Source organism: Oncorhynchus clarkii, chromosome 7 (assembly GCF_045791955.1).
Source record: "Oncorhynchus clarkii lewisi isolate Uvic-CL-2024 chromosome 7, UVic_Ocla_1.0, whole genome shotgun sequence".
NCBI classification, from domain to species: domain Eukaryota; kingdom Metazoa; phylum Chordata; class Actinopteri; order Salmoniformes; family Salmonidae; genus Oncorhynchus; species Oncorhynchus clarkii.
In genome coordinates, this window is record NC_092153.1 from 63,528,212 (window position 1) to 63,544,987 (window position 16,776).

Sequence of the window (16,776 nt, forward strand, 5' to 3'; positions counted from 1 at the left end):
AAGGAGATTCTATGAGGGAAAAAAAATTATACTACTGAATTGTCTTTCTTTGTAGTCTGTCCATTCTACTTGAACGTAATTCCTCATTTACCAATGCTCTCCATTATCTGTCTGGACAGGGGGTTTCTAGCAAGAGAGGATTACTATTATAGCGTTCATTTTTCTCATTACTTTTATTCTTACAGTGTGGGAGTGTGGCAAAGTTCTACACTTTTTTATAAGCTCTCGGAAACAACTAGCCACAGCCAGTGTCTTTGATCTTGTGTGAGCACTACTAGTTTATACATGTTCATGCCTCTAAGCCTGTTGTTTACGGCTTGGCTTTTCTACCTCATCTTTGTGATGTGTTCATGTTTAAGACGTATTAAACCACAGGATACTTTATCCATGCACTGATTAACCAAAAGGCCTTCCCTTATTTGGATGAAAATTGGAAAGTTGTAAAATAAAAATGTCTGAACCTGGCTTTTGTGGGGGCTGCCCATTATTTACATAACACTGTTAGTTCATGTTTGAGTACAACAGCTTGGGCTTCTGCAGTGTGGGTTTGATTGAATTCTAGGCTAACACAGGCAGGCTACACAGCATCTAGTAAACCTGCTAGTAAAGAAAAGCCATCTGACTGATAGGTGACGTCATGTAAGGTGAGGTAACTTGAGGTTCTCTGAAGTAGGAGGTCTAGTGAGAGGACTGGAGGATAGAGTGACAATTGCAGACTATGTAAAGTATGTAGAGGGGTTTTAAACCTCACCATTGAGTTTACACACACGCACACACAGGCACGCACACACACACAACAGTGCATTTGCCTTTCTCAGAATGTGATTCAGACATTGATTGATCAATCGATTGATTGTGGTTGTTGTCCAACAAGAGGAAATTCTTTTCACAGAATTTCAACATGTTGACCAAAGACCTAAGTTCCAGTAGCCAACATAAGGCAAGGTTCAACAGCACACACACAGCACTATACATTAGGCAATGTAAAGTCTGTCTGAAGTGACCAGGGTGCCAATCGTGGCTTAAAATACCGGGCCTATACATCCACATCCACGAATATACACGCACACACACATACCCTCACCCAAGCACACACACACATGCTCACCAAGCACGCACGCACACACCCCACTGGGCACACAGTGATTGAATCAATGTTGTTTCCATGTCATTTCAATTAAATTATGTTGAACCAATATAGAATAGACATCATTGAATTGATGTCTATGCCCAGTGGAACTCCCATTTCACAGCACACAAACACAGCGTTAACCCCAGAAAGAGAACAGCTCAGACAGAGGGTCAAATACTGACAGCCTGCATGCTGGAAAGTTCATTACCTTACATGTGTTTTCTTTAAGTTACATTATGAGGGAATTGATATGAGTGGAGAACTCTTATAAACTGGGTGGTTCGAGCCCCGAATGTTGATTGGCTGACAGCTGTGGTATATCAGACAGTATAACATGGGTATGACAAAACATTTATTTTTATTGCTCTAATTACGTTGGTAACCAGTTTATAATAGCAATAAAACCCTGGGGGTTTATGGTATATGGCCAATATACCATGACTAAGGGCTGTATCCCGGCACGCGTCGTGTCTAAGAACAGCTCGTAGCCATGGTATATTGGCCATATACCACACCTTCTTGAGCCTTATTGCTTAATTATAAACTCTCCATTTTGGCTTACTGGTTCCCTCAAGCTTGCAGGCAGGCACATTGTATCATGTACTGTTGTGTTTTTGACATTCCCGAGGCCCTTGGAGCAGTAAGGAAGATGAAATCATTCTCCGGCACACCCCAGGCTGATGCTGAGGCTCAAATGAACAGGAAGTGGAAGTTAAAGGGGTGGGAGCAGCCAACATATGGTTGGGTCTGAAAATGTTACTAGCCGTCAAATATTTTCTTCCTCCATCCTTATTTTCTAAATTCCTTTCAAAGCTCATTGGAGAAGAAGAGCAGAGGGCGGGATCTTGGATCCTTTCCTCCAGTCTGCTTTTTCACATTTGGAGGGGAAGCAAGTTGCAGTTTCTGGGAATATAAATACATTCCCAGAATATTCCCATATGGGGCACTGGAATGCAAGTTCTCCCAGTTTTCTCCCAGTTTTCCTGTGAGTTGAAGACATCCATGGCTGCTAGCACAAATGTTCTGAATTGAAATCAATTGAATTCAATCCATTTATATTGAGCTTATGAGGCCTATACCGTTCTGAGTAACACTAGGGAGAAAACAATGGGAAATGTGATCAGTATTAGAAAATAACCATTGGAATATGTCAGCAGGCAGTATTAGAAAATAGTTATAGGGAGAGATTCTCAGACACTCCATGACCCTGCCATTTATAGACTTGTGGTTGTGGAAGGGACTCTTGGAGTTTGTTGTCTTATAAGTGTTTCCCCTAGCAGTTTGGGTGCACTGGGGAGGATGAGTTATCATTTGTTGAGTAGGAAGTGAAGGGGAGATGTTGACTCAACACTGCTGTTTCTCATCCCCTTATTTCTCATGGTCCCCTGGATTTCAATGGAAACCCAACGCTGAGTAAGACTGCACTGTCACTGCTGCTGGCTAGGATATACTGAAGGCCTACACCAGATGTGTCTGGTCTGTGTGTGAGGTTGCCTAGTAACTTCATAACACATTTAAACATTTTGATCACTTTAACATGGTCACATTTATCTATCTCAGTGGTAATCCTTAGTCCCATCATGGCAATGAGGCCTACTAAATGAGTAGGGGACTCAACTATTAACATTTAAAAAGCCAAAAAGCAAGTACACTATAAATTATATAAAGTTTTGTAATTATGATGGAAAGCCCTGTCCAAGATCTTTGGGAAATCATGTCATGCCTAGAGTGGGAACTATTGAGTGCCTCTCAGGGACTAAGCCTGTAGACTACCAGCAATGAAATTTCTCTCAGTCTACCAGTAGATGTCAGGCTGTGCGTACCTAGTCTTTGTTTTCAACCTGTTTCATGCCACTGTTTATAACTGATTACAGCAAAATAAAAATGTGCTAAATCGGTTCTCAAAAGTATGGACGGGTACAAAGTTTAAGCAAATTAATTTCAAGCCGTGTCTTATTTGATGTTCTCAAAACATGTAACTGAGCATGAAGTGAAAATGATCAAGGAAGAATGATCCTCTTTGAAAGGTGACGATGTGACAATGCCAAGGAGTCGGCTAAAAGGCTATCTTTGCGATCAGTATTGTGAATACGAACAGCACAGACAGATATGACTCCTACCATGATGCTATTATTGTTCAATAAAGAAGCATTTTTTCTTTTTTCTTCTTGTCTGTTATCAGTAGACTTGGCTAGGTAATGTACACTACCATTCAAAAGTTTGGTGTCACTTAAATGTCCTTGTTTTTGAAATATATATATTTTTTCCCATTCAAATAGCATCAAAGTGATCAGAAATACAGATTAGACATGGTTAATGTTGTAAATGACTATTGTAGCTGGAAATGGGTTGTGCACCGGGGCCTCTCACTCTTCTTTCTATTCTGGTTAGAGGCAGTTTGCGCTGTTCTGTGAAGGGAGTAGTACACAGCGTTGTACGAGATCTTCAGTTTCTTGGCAATTTCTCGCATGGAATAGCCTTCATTTCTCAGAACAAGAATAGACTGACTAGTTTCAGAAGAAAGTCTTTGTTTCTGGCCATTTTGAGCCGGTAATCAAACCCACAAATGCGGATGCTCCAGATACTCAACTCGTCTAAAGAAGGCCAGTTTTATTGCTTCTTTAATCAGGACAACAGTTTTCAGGTCTGCTAACATAATTGCAAAAGGGTTTTCTAATCATCAATTAGCCTTTTAAAATTATAAACTTGGATTAGCTAACACAACGTGCCATTGGAACACAGGAGTGATGGTTGCTGAAAATGGGCCTCTGTACACCTATGTAGATATTCCATAAAAAAAACCTGCCGTTTCCAGCTACAATAGTCATTTACAACATTAACAATGTCTACACTGTATTTCTGATCAATTTGATGTTATTTTAATGGACAAAACATTTGCTTTTCTTTCAAAAACAAGGTAATTTCGAAGTGACCCCAAACTTTTGAACAGTAGTGTATGTATGTAGTAGATAGTATTTACCTGTAGTGGCTAGGGATGTACCTCTGTAGTGTTAGTCTGTACAGTAGACATGGCTAGGGATGTACCTCTGTAGTGTTAGTCTGTACAGTAGACATGGCTAGGGATGTATCTCTGTAGTGTTAGTCTGTACAGTAGACATGGCTAGGGATGTATCTCTGTAGTGTTAGTCCGTACAGTAGACATGGCTAGGGATGTACCTCTGCAGTGCTAGTCCGTACAGTAGACATGGCTAGGGATGTATCTCTGTAGTGTTAGTCCGTACAGTAGACATGGCTAGGGATGTATCTCTGTAGTGTTAGTCCGTACAGTAGACATGGCTAGGGATGTACCTCTGTAGTGTTAGTCCGTACAGTAGACATGGCTAGGGAAGTACCTCTGTAGTGTTAGTCCGTACTGTAGACATGGCTAGGGATGTATCTCTGTAGTGTTAGTCCGTACTGTAGACATGGCTAGGGAAGTATCTCTGTAGTGTTAGTCCGTACAGTAGACATGGCTAGGGATGTATCTCTGTAGTGTTAGTCCGTACAGTAGACATGGCTAGGGATGTATCTCTGTAGTGTTAGTCCGTACAGTAGACATGGCTAGGGATGTACCTCTGTAGTGTTAGTCTGTACAGTAGACATGGCTAGGGATGTATCTCTGTAGTGTTAGTCTGTACAGTAGACATGGCTAGGGATGTACCTCTGTAGTGTTAGTCCGTACTGTAGACATGGCTAGGGAAGTATCTCTGTAGTGTTAGTCCGTACAGTAGACATGGCTAGGGATGTATCTCTGTAGTGTTAGTCTGTACAGTAGACATGGCTAGGGATGTACCTCTGTAGTGTTAGTCCGTACTGTAGACATGGCTAGGGATGAATCTCTGTAGTGTTAGTCCGTACTGTAGACATGGCTAGGGATGTATCTCTGTAGTGTTAGTCCGTACAGTAGACATGGCTAGGGATGTATCTCTGTAGTGTTAGTCCGTACAGTAGACATGGCTAGGGATGTATCTCTGTAGTGTTAGTCCGTACAGTAGACATGGCTAGGGATGTATCTCTGTAGTGTTAGTCCGTACTGTAGACATGGCTAGGGATGTATCTCTGTAGTGTTAGTCCGTACAGTAGACATGGCTAGGGAAGTATCTCTGTAGTGTTAGTCCGTACAGTAGACATGGCTAGGGATGTACCTCTGTAGTGTTAGTCTGTACAGTGTTAGGGATGTATCCGTACAGTAGACATGGCTAGGGATGTATCTCTGTAGTGTTAGTCCGTACAGTAGACATGGCTAGGGATGTACCTCTGTAGTGTTAGTCCGTACAGTAGACATGGCTAGGGATGTATCTCTGTAGTGTTAGTCCGTACAGTAGACATGGCTAGGGATGTACCTCTGCAGTATGTAGTATGTCCGAGCGAATGGTTGGGGGGGGATGGTACATAATTATCATTTGTACACTGCAAATTGACCACAAGTAAACCCAAAAAGAGATTGTATTTGAAAATAACAATAATTTCATACCTTGATTACATTGAAACACGATCAAATTTGTCTCTTTCTATTGGTAGGAATACTTATTTCCTGAATATTTTTTTGTTTGTTGCTGAATTCCTGGTTATTTTACAGTCTAAACCTCCACCCAATAAATAAACAAAAACATGTGCGGGACGGTTTTGGCCTAGGAGCCATCTATTGCCGAACGCTGCTTAGTCTATACAGTATCTATAATATTTGTTTACATGACTCTTCCAGATGAGTCACATGATGACCTGGTGTATGTGTGATAGAGAGGTGTCTGGTATATATGACTTTGACCTCTGTTATTATGCACAGGTCAAGGGGCAGCATTGTGGCAGTTTGCTGAGCAGTAGGCTAGGCTAGATTCTGAGTGATGAATTCATTAATTAATTGAATTTAACACTGCCCATTGTTCCCATATTGGCTCTTCATGAATGAATTGGATTCATTCACCTTCTAAACTGATTATGTTCAACAGGATTTGATAGCCCAACTCTGCCAGATAAACTGTTAATCTGCAATGAAGCATTATGCTGTGGTAAATTAGTTCAGCAACTAAAATAATTAGTCAGTGCAAGCAGCAGAACCTGTTCTTGCTGGCTTGTGGGAGCTTGAATCCTGAAACAAAGTTGTTTTAAAGATCTTTGACAAAATGGTATAAGCTCTTGCTTTTATTCATGGTATTGATCCAGTGTGGATTCATAACTGTAAGGGAAATTCCCATTCATGTTGTGTTATATGTATCTCCTCCTTGTCACAATAAGTTGCATCTTTTTTCTTACAGTACACTAATGGTGACTTTTCATCATGCAAAACAGCACATATCTGTGCAAAAAGTACTGAAATGTTCAAGTAGACGGGAAGGCATATAATCCAATGTGAGGTCAAAATACTGCAACTCGCAATTGAATTGCTGTCTGGTCAGACAATCGCTTCCTTGTAACTGTAATGTTTGGAATGACTGCTGTTCACATTTTTGTCAAAACATGGTACCATCCCTCCTTCCTAATCTGCATGGGGACAGGTTGAACCAGAAGTATCTATCACCATGTTGTCACATCAAGCAGAGTCCTGTATGCTCTCATGGGTTGTTGTGTGCCTGCTATCTGGTCCGATTCCCAAATAGCACCGTATTCCCTATATAGTGTACTACTTTTGAACAGAGCCCAATGGATAGTACACTATAGTAGTCGTACACTGTAGGGAAAAGGCTGCCATTTAGGACGCAACCCCACGCAACCCCGTATTATGTTCACATGACATCTCTTTATGGCAAAGAAACTTGACCTTCTTTACCTTCTTTACCTGCTGTACCTTCCAGCCTCCTCCCTTTATTGTCCCCACCTGGATTTATTACAGCATACAGTAACTCCCAGCTGAATGTTTACCAAGATCTGTTCCCCGGTGTGTGTGTGCGTGTGGCGTGCATGCATGGAGGCATGTGTGTGCTAGAGGTGAGGGAGGAGGGGCCAGGGAGAGAAAGAGAGAAGGAAAAAGAGGGAGGCAGCAATAAGTCTATGGGAGAGAGGGAGAGAGGGAGAGAGGAGGCTTGGGCCAGCTGAGAGAAACTGTCAGAGCTGTAGAACTGTACCAGAGCTGTTTCAGACGGACATTGCAGCGTCATTCACTGAAGCAGTACAGTATTAGGAATCATAAACAGTACACTGGCTAACTTGACCTGGGATGACACTGAACCCACACACACGCATGCACACTTAAAGTAGAACGCACATCTATAGACTTACACACAGACAGGTAAAGGCCCAGTCCCCTTGGAGGGGTATTGGCCCTGTCAACATGGGGAGCTCTCAGTCCCAACAGAAGAAGAGGGGCGGGGCAGCAAACTCAACCAAGAGGAAGACAAGTAACATGTGAGTGAATTGTTTTCTGTAATACCTGTACTGACAGTAACATAAATAGCAGTGGACTATTATTACTATATGAGCAATTGGGTCAATGATATTCTTGGTGAATGTTTCATGAGCTCTTGTTTGTCATAGGTTGTGACGTCTTGTAGGGGGAGTTTACTGTGTACTTGGGTGTTTTGGGTTGTTAACTTTGTTATGGCCTGACGAGTATGCTTGTGACCTGTAAGAATGTTTGTGGACCAGAAAGGAACCAGCTTAAATAAATATTTTTTGTTCAAAACTAAGTGTTGGAGACACTATAGTCCACTAGTAGATTTAGACAGAGCAGGGGGATAGAGTTGCTCCCTGCTCCACACACACTATGTCTCTTTTCTATATTTGGATTTCAAAACTATTACAACAGCACAATATCGTCACTTGTCATGCTGTATTTTTGGGCTTGATGGTGTGGAGAAATACGGCCTTTGCTAGTTTTTGCAAGTTATATGTCTTATTATTCCAATTGAGGGATACATAGGACTTCAATTGAGAGTAGCTGTGGGAAATGGATTGAGATGAGTCATTTAGTATGCTGTGTATTACAAGCATACACTATGCAACAGTGTTTAAAACAGTCAGTGTATGCAGTGTGTTGTCACCTCCAGGTGTTTTATACTAGAGTGTGAATGAATGGTGCCCGTTCAGCAAATATTCACATACCACCACTCACTCAATAATAAGGCTTCACAGCCTACAAATATGTCAGATGTTTGTCTACCATACCCTCTAGTACATGGTTGTCTGTTTGTGTGTGTGTGTGTGTGTGTGTGTGTGTGTGTGTGTGTGTGTGTGTGTGTGTGTGTGTGTGTGTGCGTGCGTGCGTGCGTGCGTGCGTGTGTGTGTGTGGGGGGGGGGGGGTGCGTGTGTGTGTGCGCGTGTTTGTGCGTGTGCCTGTGCATGCACACATCTCTGATAATAGGGTATGATGTAACTATTCACACTATCGAGTGCCTATGTGTATCTTGTGTATTGAATGCTGCCTTTCTTTTCCAATACTTCCAATGGATCTGAGCTGTTTGCAAAGACACCACTGAGATACAGTATGTGGAGACATTTTACAGTTGTTGATTAAATGGAAACCCTCAGTTGTTTCAGCATGTTTTGATGAGCAAAGGAAGGGTTAGCTGGCTGACTGATTCATCTCACTGTGTGAAATACATCCTGGGTTTCCACTAGTCCTCCCTGTAGTGTCAATGTTTACATGAGGAGATGTCTCTCCGAGAGGGGGCCACTCTGCCCCCTGCAGGTTATGCCCACAGAAATAGAATAACTATAACAGAGAACCGCATTCAAGTCAATGTACTGTAATTCTATCTCTATGGTTATGCCATCTCAATAACAGATGAGACTGTGGACGTAATGGATGCATTTAACCCTCATGCTTTTACTAATACAGTGAACTGTGCCTCACATAAAAGATAAATAAAGGCTGCATCACTGTTTGTGTAATGGAGGTGGTTCGGAACCTTGCTTTTGTGATGACTAAACCTGTCCTGAGACCTGAGTTGTGTCGGCTCCCAAAGCTAATGCCTAGGCTTTGGCTCAGCAGGCTAACATAGATCGATATTATGGTGAGCTGTTACCGATGGACCACGTTAGATAGATCCATTTCCGGTCACAGTGGTGAAGTCATAAATCAGAAGTTGTGCTATAGACAGTCCTTTAAAGTGATTAACGGATTTAAATCAGGCCCTGAAGGGAAAGGTTGGACCTTTCCCTCTGAATCTTCTGCCACAGGGGACCTTTTGTTTACGTTGTGTAGAGATGAGTGTCTGGTTCTTCCACTTTCTAAGGTCAATGATATAGATAAAGATAGTTGCTAATACTTTACAAGACACACATTGTGGTGACTTTGTTCTATCCCACTGGACACAGACGTCAATACAATGTCAATGCCACTTTGGTTCAATGTCATTTCATGGAAATGACGTGGAAATAACGTTGATTAAAAACAGGACATGGCTATCAATATCAATTGATTCCCCACTGTTTGCACAGATAGCTTGGAAATGCAACAGCTGGCTCTATGTGAGCCATTCACACATCCTATTTGCATTGCAAACACGGGTCAGTTCAGACAGGGGGGTTCTGTGTATACTGTAATATCATACAGGACTTTGTCCTCTCATCATTTACCACGTGACTGCAAACAGGTGCTCAAGACCTTGGGGTATGTTTCAATATGTATACTAGCACAGCCTCTGCCTTATTCTTACAGGACTCTCTGTGTCGAGTTAGCAAATGTATATCTCAAGTGCAGAAATGGCCGAACCTTGATAACCACCTTTCTCACATTTGTTCTAGTGAAGTATGACAGCGTGAAACTAAAAATGATCTTATGTGAGACTTATTTGTATGGTTTACGACATTCACATTTTACAGATATTATTCCATATAGCTGTAGGCCTATATTATTAAAGAGGTATACAGTGATGAAATTCAGGACAGCCAGAGAACAGGGTAAAATAGGCCACTGGAGCAGTTTCTGCCACCAGATGGCGTTCTCATCACATGAAGGGGATTTTCCACAGGGAGACTGAACAGTGCAAGGCTTATCTAACCTGGGTTTATCTAACCCTATTACTTATATAGTGCACTACTTATGACCAGGACCTATAGTGTGGCTGGTCCAAGATCTGTTTGTGCTGGTGTGACAAGAACCCTAGGAGTTGGCAAGACAGAAGAAACAGATCTGGGACTAGACTAAAGCTATGTTCGAATACTCATACTAACTGCACCACCCATACTATTTGTGACGTAAATTGTGTGGGTATTCTAACACAGCTTAAATGTAACCTTACATACTAGGTAGACAAGGCATATATAATAGACAAGGGAAGGCATAGAGGTCAGTCTATAGTCATGATTGGAGAGCAGTGTAGATGTCTCTAAGTGGATGTGGTCTCCTCCACCTCCTCAAACTCTCCTTGTGTAGACTCGAAAAACGACTTTAATCTTTACAACTCTGACAATACATGAAAAAAGTAGGCAAATGTTACTTTTCAGTGATACAGAGACACGTGAGATAACTGTTATAAGACTTTGTCTTTGAGCCTATGCTGTGCAGAGCGTGGTGATTTTCCCTGTCAGGTGTTTCAACAGGTGCAGTACAAGTCATGTGCCATGGATGAAAATAATAATGATCATTATCACTGCTCTGAAAATAGACTCACTTCCAGATATGGCTATGCAACAGAGGGGCTTACAACAGCTGATAGATACTGGTCTGTTACATAAACGAATAAAATACATTGTGTTACTTATTTATTTCTCTCACACACATACACAAATACACACACACACACACACACACACACACACACACACACACACACACACACACACACACACACACACACACACACACACACACACACACACACACACACAAATACACACACACACAAACACACAAATACACACACACACACACACAAATACACACACACACACAATACACACACACACACACACACACACACACACACACACACACACACACACACACATACACACATACATACACACACACACACACACACATACAAATACACACACACACACATACAAATACACACGCACACATACACACACGCACACAGAGAAAGCGAGGGAGAGGTCTGATCCCCTTATGAATGTTGTGGATCACACCAAGCAGCAACAAATTTCCCATAATGAGAAGTTTGGAGAGAAATCAGGCTTATAACTTTATAGAAGAGGACAGACTGGGATAAGGACGTATGAAATGAAGGCCCTGCCTTACATAAAATGCCTTCCTTTGCCTGGAGACAGAAATAGCACCAGTGAGGACAGACAGAGCGGCTGGCTAATACAAAGCCCACTACAAATGCAAGTGTGTGTGTGTGCGTACTTGCATAACTTGTGTGTGTATGCGCGTGTGTGTGCATGTTTGTGAGTGATGACCAGAGTGTGAGCCTGTTTGTGTTGGCGACATCAGAGAAAGAGAGAGTTGGGTGTCTCCTAACATGGCTGTTTGTAGCTACATATTTACTAACTAGTGTATGTTGTGTTGCATGCCTACCAGAGGGATTCACCTCCTTAACTAACATTGTCATCACAATCTTAGCTCCACCCTGTCGGGTAAAAGAGAACAGAGGAAGTAGCCCATGAGGGCCTGTAGACAAGAGGATTTCTACTTGTGAACGCTTGTTATTGTTCCTCCATGCTTGGCTCACTAGAGACATGATGTTAGCAGGCTGTTGTGCAAGGCCCGCTATCCTGCATAAGGCCATCCTTGTTATTGGGTGTTCAGTGTAAGACTGGCATCAAGACTAAACATAGATTTAGTGTTGGTGTTTGTGAAAAGCAGCGAAAAGTGAGAGGTTGCTCCGGTCAGTGAGGACATGTGCCTTGATGAGACAATGTGTTAGGGGATGTGTCATATTCCTTTACCGTCCTCGTTACTAGCCCTCAGAAAAGTGTGTGTGTGCTTGTGTGTGTGGTGTGTGTGTGTATGTGCATGCATGTGTGCTTGTGTGTGTGGTGTGTGTATGTGCATGTGTACGTGTGCTTGTGTGTGTGGTGTGCGTGTGCTTGTGTGTGTGGTGTGTGTGTATGTGCATGCATGTGTACTTGTGTGTGTGGTGTGTGTGGTGTGTGTATGTGCATGTGTACGTGTGCTTGTGTGTGTGTGCGTGCGTGCGTGCTTGTGTGTGTGTGCGTGCGTGTGCGTGTGCGTGTGTGTGTGTGTGTGGTGCGTGTGTGTATGTGCATGCATGTGTGTGGTTCTGTGTGATGTGTGTATGTGAATTGTATTTATTAAGGATCCCCATTAGCTTCTGCCAAGGCAAGGGCACAACAGTAGATGGTTGCTGGGAACAGACACTATTCCCACTGAAAGCAGGCCCAGGATTTAAACCAGCATCCCTGTGTTATTATTTCAGCTTCATAAAGGCTTTACGACAGCTTCATTATTAAGCCTGAACAGATATTGTTTGTTCAAAGTAGAACCGGATTTTGTAACTGATTTTTTCAGTGGCATGTGTTTTTAGTTTTTCTCAGCTTCATAACTTTCAGTGTGTGTTTGAAATATGAAGCCTGTCTATGTAGCTCTCCTTAGGTTACATAATGAAACATCAGTCATTCTCATACGGTATCCTCCTGAGCACAGTAGTATTGGAGCAGAACGTTGCTAACCATACAGGACTGGGTGGTGTCCTGTTTGGAACGGCGCCCATGCACCCCACGGACGATTGCTTTACTCTTCTCCTTCATGTTTATGGCTGCCAGTGTTATACTACAACAAACAAGCGCAGCCTTAGCATTTCAATCAAGTGGTATGTTTTTGAGGTTTCGTAATATAGCAGTAATGTGGCCATGTATGATGTGTATGTGGTTACACCACAATTATTTTCACTTTGATGCTGATTCATTAATGGAATTGTATGCTTATACGTAGTCTTAATAAGTACCTGCTATGCTTTATGGTTGGATGAACAGCTCAAGTTAGTTCTACACTTTAGACAGGCGTGGTTAGTTGGGATAGAAGTGCATGGGGAATGTTTGGTTGCAACGTTCATGCAACGTTCCTATAGCAGACCGTTGACGAGGCGCATATGGCAGGGTCTACAGGAAATCACGAAAGAAAACCAGCCACGTCACGGACACTGGCGTCTCGTATTCAGACAAACTAAACACCTTTTTTCCCCGCTTGGAGAATAATACAGTGCCACCGTCGCGGCCCGCTAACAAGGACTCTGCCCCCCTCTCACCTTCTCCGTGGCCAACGTGAGAAAGATATTTAAATGTGCCCACCCTTGCAAGGCTGCCGGCCCAGACAGCATCCCTAGCATTGTCCTCAGAGCATGTGCAGACCAGCTGGCTGGTGTGTTTATGGACATATTAAATCGCTCCCTATTCCAGTCTGCTGTCCCCAAATGCTTCAAGATGGCCACCATTGTTCCTGTACCCAAGAAGGGAATGCTAACTGAACTAAATGACTACCGCCCTGTAGCACTCACTTCTGTCATCATGAAGTACTTTGAGAGACTAGTCAAGGATCATATCACCTTACCTGTCACCCTAGACCCACTTCAGTTTGCATACCGCCCCAACAGGTCCACAGACGATGCAATCGCCATCACACTGCACACTGCCCTATCCCATCTGGACAAGAGGAATACCTATGTAAGAATGCTGCTCATTGATTACAGCTCAGCATTCAACACCATAGTACCCTCCAAGCTCATCATTAAACTGGAGGCCCTGGGTCTCAACCCCGCCCTGTGCAATTGGGTCCTGGACTTTCTAACGGGCCGCGCCCAGGTGGTGAAGGTAGGAAACAACATCTCCACTTCGCTGATCCTCAACACTAGGGCCCAACAAGGGTGTGTGCTCAGCCCCCTCATGTACTCCCTGTTCACCCATGACTGCGTGGCCATGCACGCCTCCAACTCAATCATCAAATTTGCAGATGACACAACAGTAGTGGGCTTGATTACCAACAACGACGAGACAGCCTACAGGGAGGAGGTGAGGGCCCTCGTAGTGTGGTGTCAGGAAAATAATCTCTCACTCAACGTCAACAAAACAAAGGAGATGATTATGGACTTCAGTAAACAGCAGAGGGATTTACCCCCCTATCCACATCGAAAGGACAGTAGTGGAGAAGGTGGAGAGTTTTAAGTTCCTCGGCGTACTCATGACAGACAAACTGAAATGGTCTACCCACACAGACAGTGTGGTGAAGAAGGTGCAACAGCGCCTCTTCAACCTCAGGAGGCTGAAGAAATGTGGCTTGTCACCTAAAACGGCAACTGCACCGCCCTCTACTGCAAGGCTCTCCAGAGGGTGGTGCGGTCTGCACAACGCATCGGGTTCAAACTACCTGCCCTCCAAGACACCTACACCACCCGATGTCACAGGAAGGCCAAAAATACTTTCCCAAGCCACTGCCTGTTCACCCCGCTACCATCCAGAAGGCGAGGTCAGTACAGGTGCATCAAAGCTGGGACCGAGAGACTGAAATACAGCTTCTATCTCAAGGCCATCAGACTGCTAAGAGCAATCACTCACTCAGAGAGACTGTTGCCTACATAGAGACTCACTAGTCCCTTTAAACAATGCCACTTTAATAATGTTAACATATCTTACATTACTCATCTCATATGTATATATTGTACCTTATACCATCTATTGCACCTTGCCTATGCCGCTCGGCCATTGCTTATCCATATATCCATTTTACATCCCTTTAGATTTGTGTGTATTAGGTAGTTGTTGGGGAATTGTTAGATTACTTGTTAGATATTACTGTACTGTCGGAACTAGAAGCACAAGCATTTCGCTACACTCACATTAACATCTGCTAGCCATGTGTATGTGACCAATACATTTTGATTTGATTTGATTTGATTTGATTTAACTGAATCTCATTATGTTGTGGAAGATAATGTGGATCTCTTCTGACAGACAGTCAGCGCTTATGTAACTGAACGCTGTACAAACCTGGCTCACTCAGCATGTGTCTCAATCTTCCCTGGATTACTTTGAACTTGTTGTGCTCTATGGGTTGAACTATGCTTACACCACCTCAACTATTCTTACACCACCTCACCTCAATTCCTCACTGCAGTAGTCCATGTGCAGGTGGCAGCAGGAGAGGAGACCCATGTGTGGTGAGCATTCAGATGTTTGTCTGACAGGCCTATTGCTCAAGCTTTGGGAACACTGTCATTGTGCTGAGACTGTTGTCAGGACGAGTATTTCAGACAACAAACACTTTAAAGAGTCTACAAATGTTTATAGTATTTTATTCCAACACAATGGAACCGATACCGATTAAATCACATGTATTTATAAATCCCTTTTTACATCAGCTGATATCTCAAAGTGCTGTACAGAAACCCAGCCTAAAACCCCAAACAATGCAGGTGTAGAAGCACGGTCGCTCCTGCTGTCTCTAGAGAGTTGAAAGCAGCAGGTCTGGGACAGGTAGCACGTCTGGTGAGCAGGTCAGGGTTCCATAGCCGCAGGCAGGACAGTTGAATCTGGAGCAGCAAGGTGGACAGCAAGGAGTCATCTGGCCAGGTAGTCCTGAGGCTTGGTCCTAGGGCTCAGGTCTCAGAGAGAGAGAGAGAGAGAGAGAGAGAGAGAGAGAGAGAGAGAGAGAGAGAGAGAGAGAGAGAGAGAGAGATAGAGAGAGAGACCTGCCATTCCGGATGTGTATAAGGGAGCACGAAGACTAGGTAATGTCGGCCTGAACATATACACTACAAAAGTATGTGGACACCCCTTCAAGTTAGTGAATTCGGCTATTTCAGCCACACCCGTTGCTGACAGGTGCATAAAATCGAGCACACAGACAAACATTGGCAGTAGAATGACCTTACTGAAGGGCTCTGTGACTTTCAATGTGGCACCGTCGTAAGATGCTACCTTTCCAACAAGTCATCAAATGAATGCCCTGCTAGAGCTGCCCCGGTCAACTGTAAGTGCTGTTATTGTGAAGTGGAAACGTCTAGGAGCAACAACGGCTCAGCCACGACGTGGTAGGCCCCACAAGCTCACAGAGAGGAACCACCGAGTGCTAAAGCTAGCTCGTAAAAATTGTCTGTCCTCGGTTGCAACACTCACTACCGGGTTCTAATCGGCCTCTGGAAGCAACGTCTGCACAATAACTGTTCATCGGAAGCTTTATGAAATGGGATTCCATGGCCGAGCAGCCGCACACAAGCCTAAGATGCAATGCCAAGCAACGGCTGGAGTGGTGTAAGCTTTCCACCATTAGACTCTGGAGCAGTGGAAACGCGTTCTCTGGAGTGATGAAATACGCTTCACCATCTGGCAGTCCGACGAACAAATATGGATTTGGCGGATGCCAGGAGAACGCTACCTGCCACAATGCATAGTGCCAACTGTAAAGATTGGTGAAGGAGGAATAATGGTCTGGGGCTGTTTTTCATGGTTCCGTCTAGGCCCCTTAGTTCCAGTGAAAGGAAATCTTAACGCTACAGCATACAATGACATTCTAGGCGATTCATTGCTTCCAAATTTGTGGCAACAGTTTGGGGAAGGCCCATTCCTGTTTCAGTATGACAATGCCCCCCTGCACAAATGGTCTGTCGAGATCAGCGTTGAAGAACTTGACTGGGCTGCATAGAGCCCTGACCTCAAACCCATCGAACACCTTTGGGATGAATTGGAATGCCGACTGCGAACCAGTGTCTCTAAATGGAAGCAAGTCCCCCCAGCAATGTTACAACATCTAGTGGAAAGCCTTCCCAGAAGAGTGGAGGCTATTATAG